Raw genomic sequence first — 5,568 nt, forward strand, 5'->3', positions numbered from 1 at the left:
GAGCTTCAGCCTTCAGGGAAGGGGCACTGTTTTTCCCTGGGGAAGTCTCAGAGGGAACTTGATTTATTGATTTCAAAAAATTTTAAATTTGGGTTTGCAATTGTGTTTTTAATTTGTTGTGTTTGATCCACGTTAACAATTAGAACACAAACTAAAATCCTTTAGCACTTAGTGGAAAGTAGGGAACTGATTTAGCAGCATAGTCACTGGAGGAAGGGAAGATGGACTGCTTGGGTAATTCCTGCCTCTTCAGAAGTCAGGGCAGAAAGAATCCTGAGCTTGGGGCTGGTGGCCCCAGCGAAGAGACGCTGAGGAGCCTCAGCCACGAGATGCGGTCATGTGTCTGATTTCCTATACGTACTTACTCTGTGACCTTCTTGAAGCATCTTATTCATCTCCATTTCCCCAGAGCCTAGCACGACTCTCAGCACATAGTAGCCCTCCGTTAGCATCCATTCATGTTTTTAAGATGAGATGAATCTTTTGACTCTCCATAAACATAGTCTCAACCCGGCATCCACAGTCCAGTCTTCTGTTCATTTCACTTTCCTCGGCAAGACCAGCTCTGGTGACAAGTGGAAAGCAGAGCTGTGTTTCTGTAAGAGCTTTTCTCAGCATGGTGACGATTCCCTCCTTGATCCCCCAGATGGGTTACTGTGGAAAAACACAGGCTCTGTGGTCAGAAAGCAGTAGCTTCCAGTGACTGGATTTGAAAGCCCATTGCAAACCTATGATGATTCAAGCAGGTGGCCCCGGCTCGAAGCCAAGTCAATCAAAGGAGCAGAGTATGACGTGCACGACAGGCTCAGTATATGTAACAACTGAGTGTACGGTAAAGTGAAGGGAATGATTTTAGTCAATGAATTATTAACAGTTTGGAAATTAGACTTCAGGATGCCTTAAAGGCGTTATTTTAAAAACTCGTAAGAATGTTAGAATAATATATATGTTGATTTTTAAGTTCCGGTCAAAGGCGGAATTTTAAAGATTGATTGGTGCATTTGACAACCTAAAATTTTAAAGTTTTAGTTTGGCAAATTACCACCATAAGCTAGAAAAAGAGCTTAATATGAGCTGGGGCATCTATCTGCAACATATATTACAGAAAAAGGTGTGATCAACTTAATATATTGAGTGTTAACAAATCACTAAAATAAAGAATGATTGCCCTGGTTATAAAATGGGCAAAAAAAACTTAACAATTCGCAAAAGAAGAAATGCAAATGGTAGGGAAACAGGAAAACAGGTCATTATCACTACTGACTAAGGAAATAAAAGTTTAGACAGGAGGTCATTTTTTGCACTTTTACAATTTTCAAAAATTGGCATTTTTGAAAAAGACAATGCCAGTGTTAGAGTTTGAGGAAAGGGGCATTTGCATACACTGGTCTAACCTAGTACAACCTTTTTGGAGTGTGATTTTACAATATTTTACTATATATACATGTGCGTGTATATATATGTATATATGTATGTGTGTGTATATGTGTATATATATGTGTGTGTATATCTATTTGTGTATATATATATATGCCTAAAAATATTCTTATTTTTTGAGTCAGAAATTCCATCTGTAGGAATTTATCCTAAAGAACAATTCTGGATGCAGGCAAAGATTTATTTGCAAGGATATTCATTACATCATTGTTCATAATAGAAAGAAATTAGAAACAACCTAATTATCCAATGGTTAAATAGAATTTGGTACAGCAATGTAATGGAGAATTATGGGACAATGAAGAATAGTGTGGAACACAGGGAATCATGATTAGAATACATTAGAACACATTAGAAAGGGAAAAAGCAGATGTATAATAGTGTGTATGATTCCATTTAAGTGTGTATATGAGTGTGTGTGTGTGTGTGCACACGAGTATACGTAGAAAGAAAGGTAGTTATCTTCGGGTATTGTGGGTGACTTCTCAGTAAGTTTCAGTGTTTTTCATATACAGCGTTCACTCATGTATGCAGATTTAGAAACAAATATTTAATTTAAAAAAAACCCTGAACTTAACTATTTATTAACTGTGTTATCTTAGGCAAATTACTTCACCTCTCTGAGCCTCAGTTTCCGCATCGGCAAAATTTGCATAATAGTATCAATCTCTTAAAACTGTGGTGCAGAAAAAGTGGGATAATATATATGAAAACTCCTGATCCATATTAATCACTCAATAAACGCAATGCCCCTTATTTTCTCAGGGATATTCTCTCTCCCTTATCTAAACGTGTGCACAGGAGAGGTTCTGATATTAAGCTGTTCTATTTTACAGTGACTTTAAATTAATGTCTTTTTTTCTCCAGATGGATTTTATTCTAAGTCTGTGGGGTTTTCATTGTAAAATGAAAAGGTTTGTTTCTATAACTTTCTATTTAAAGAATAATTGCAGCCGTTTTCCAGTTTGCAGAAAAATTGAAGTCAGTGCCTAGGAATTTTTTCAATTTTCATTTTTCCACTCCAAAACCACATCAGAAACTTGTCCTTCATTTGTCTCTTGCTCCCAAAATGGTCATAGCAGAAACTCCCATGAATGAGAATCTGTATTAGCAAAGTCACATTTGGTTATTTGAACAGGGCAGGGTGTCTGCAAAGCAGATGCTGACGCTGTGGATGAAACCAGTATGGGAAACGCTTCATCGGAAGGAGTGTTCTCTCCTAGGTGGAGATGTGAAAGCTCCTGGTTTCTCCAAAGTTATAAGAGAATGGAGCAGGTACCCACCCTGGGGGTGGTCATTAGCCGGACTGACACCAATCCACCTGCCCAGCTTCACAAGGAGCCTGTAGGTCAGGTTTCTGGGGATGTAGTGTGTGACTGTTGCATCATGCACCTTGGGGGAAAACCAATACCCTGAAAAATCGACAGCTCTTTCTTTAAATTGAGCGATAATCCCTGGCAGAAATTAGACCAAATCGACAATTCCCATTGATTATGCTTTTAAAAATATCAAACTCCATTTTAGGAAACAAGACATTTCTCCTCCAGACTGTTTTGAAATGGCCCTTTGCCAGCTTTCTGTGGGTTCGTTAATAACCTCATCCTGGTATTGGTCAGGCCCACTTCTCGCAGGCCTGGCTCAGCCACGAACCTCATTAGAATCCAGGTCTGTGTTCCTGGCAAACAGCTGCCTCTTGCACTTGAAAACTGATGGGGAGAAAAGTGGTCCCTGCAGTTCCTATCAGCCTTAAACAGAAACATCTGCTCCTCGGGAGCCTTTTGCTGGCTCAGTTTTCAGGGAATGCGTTCTGGGGATGGGCGAAAGCACTGTCTCCCCGCCCCGGTGACGCTGGCCAGAGGGAACTGCCCGCTGCAGGGGACTGTGGGCCCTGGGAATAGTCCACCTGCCAGGAAAAGGAAGCTCCCACCACACGTTCTGTAAAGCTTTAAAAGCACATATCTGGACTTAAAATATTGCCTGGTGGTGAAAAGTGCTCCTGAAAGAAGAGAGAGAGGGAGAGAGAGAGAGAGGGAGAGAGAGAGGGAGATGGAGAGAGAGAGAGAGGGGGAGAGAGAGGGAGAGAGAGAGGGAGATGGAGAGAGAGAGGGAGAGAGAGAGGGGGGGAGAGAGAGAGAGAGAGAGGGAGAGAGAGAGGGAGAGAAAGATAGAGAGGGAGAGAGGGGGGAGAGAGAGAGAGAGAGGGAGAGAGAGGGAGAGAGAGAGGGAGATGGAGAGAGAGAGAGAGAGGGAGAGAGAGGGAGAGAGAGAGGGAGATGGAGAGAGAGAGGGAGAGAGGGGGGAGAGAGAGAGAGAGAGAGAGGGAGAGAGAGAGGGAGAGAGAGAGAGAGAGGGAGAGAGAGGGAGAGAGAGAGGGAGATGGAGAGAGAGGGGGGGGGGAGAGAGAGAGAGAAATCTGATTGAATCCAGGAGGTTTGAGTTTTTGTTTCTCTTTTCCTTTTTCTTTTTTTTTTTAATCCAAAATGTGTTTATTGGGATGGTTTCCCGTTCATCTTGATTCCAGGGGCTTTTAGTGCTGCTTCCATCTGAAGGAGCCCCTTCTGTAAGCCTTGCTTTTCCTCCTGTAGGCTGGCAGAGGACGGTAGAGCAGCCAACACACAAAACTACTGTCTGTGCACGGCCAGAGACGGTGGTGATTTTATAGCATCCTGGGCATTTCACATCCATGAAATAGGAACTGGGGCTCTGCACCAGGCGCTTCTTCTTACGTTTCCTCTTCTCCTCTTTTGGAAAGGGATGAAGGAGATCCTTTGCGAGAGGCATGTTCTTGTGGGGAGGTCGTCACCGTTGGAAAGCTGTTTCTCTTTTTCTATCAGCCGAGCCACATGTGAAGATTTCTGGTGTGGAGGCGTCCTCTGAGACAGATGGTTTTCTTTTATCCAGCTTTATTTGTCATCCAACCACACTTCTCTGTGTTTAGGCACAGATTAAATAAGGTGATGTAGGTAAGAGGCCTCACCCAGAGCATGGATGCCCCTTCCTCCTTGGTATCTTTTGATGCCTCTTAGGATCCTAATTTCTTCCTTTCTTTTTGCTTTTGGACGAGGACACTGAGGCACCCAGAAATTAATGGTTTGTTTAAAGTTCTCCTTTTGGGCTGTTAACAGTGCTTTGTTCCTGCATCCTTTGAAGGATTTGTTTAAATCATACAGATCGGGGCTTCCCTGGTGGCACAGTGGCTAAGAATCCGCCTGCTAATGCAGGGGACACAGGTTCGAGCCCTGGTCTGGGAGGATCCCACATGCCGCGGAGCAACTGGGCCCGTGAGCCACAACTACTGAGCCTGCGCGTCTGGAGCCTGTGCTCCGCAACAAGAGAGGCCGCGATAGTGAGAGGCCCGCGCACCGCGATGAAGAGCGGCCCCCACTTGCCGCAACTAGAGAAAGTCCTCGCACAGAAACGAAGACCCAACACAGCAAAAATAAATAAATTAATTAATAAACTCCTACCCCCAACATCTTCTAAAAAAAAAAAGTAATAGTCTCCTCAGCTGTAAACCAGGGACAATAGCGCCTACCTCATAAAGTCACTGCGCTCAATAATAAAAATAAATCATACAGATCATGGGCTGTGATCCTAACGCAACTTCATGTTTGCCTCCCTGTTCTGTGGGGCTAGGTCTTTCCCTGCCAGTCGACCTCTGGGCCAGGTAGGGAAGAAACACTCTCGTGGTCACTCTAAGTTATAAAACAGAATCCCAGTCCCACATGATAAAGGCCACAACCTGAATTAAGGTCGATCAAACCCACGCTTCTATGTTGAGCCTGGTGCAGACAGGAAATCTGGGGACGGGGTGGGTGTCGTCTTGTCTCTTTCCCCTCTTCTTGCTTTTCCTTCTAGCCCTCCTGATCCTTCTACTACCACCTCCTGACCCCTGCATGTTTGGGGTCTGAGGAAGAAGAGGTAACGAGGAAGCCACACAGCCTGTGTGCCTGGAACTTGAGGGCTGTGATGTCACACTTTCCGTCCCTGAGGAGGTTTAAGGGGGTCTTTCTCTTGGGGGCACTTTTGTGGGGTTTTCGCATCTTCAGAGACCCTAATCTGATTTCTGAGGCCCTCTCAGCTATAGTTCCTTTGATGTGAGTGACACATCTTCCTGGGTCCTGTTGCTTA

At 43.9% G+C, this 5,568-nt stretch overlaps 1 pseudogene across 1 annotated transcript; it reads right to left on the bottom strand.

Annotated features, from left to right (window-relative positions):
- Window positions 1-3,884: 3,884 nt before the first annotated feature.
- On the bottom strand, window positions 3,885-4,341 carry LOC309972976 (small ribosomal subunit protein eS27-like; annotated as a pseudogene). The gene has a single exon. The product of its transcript is annotated as a small ribosomal subunit protein eS27-like (transcript).
- Between the last annotated feature and the right edge of the window lie 1,227 nt (window positions 4,342-5,568).

The sequence above is a fragment of the Leucopleurus acutus genome (genome assembly GCF_964270905.1).
Source record: "Leucopleurus acutus genome assembly, chromosome: 16".
Classification (NCBI taxonomy): Eukaryota; Metazoa; Chordata; class Mammalia; order Artiodactyla; family Delphinidae; genus Leucopleurus; species Leucopleurus acutus.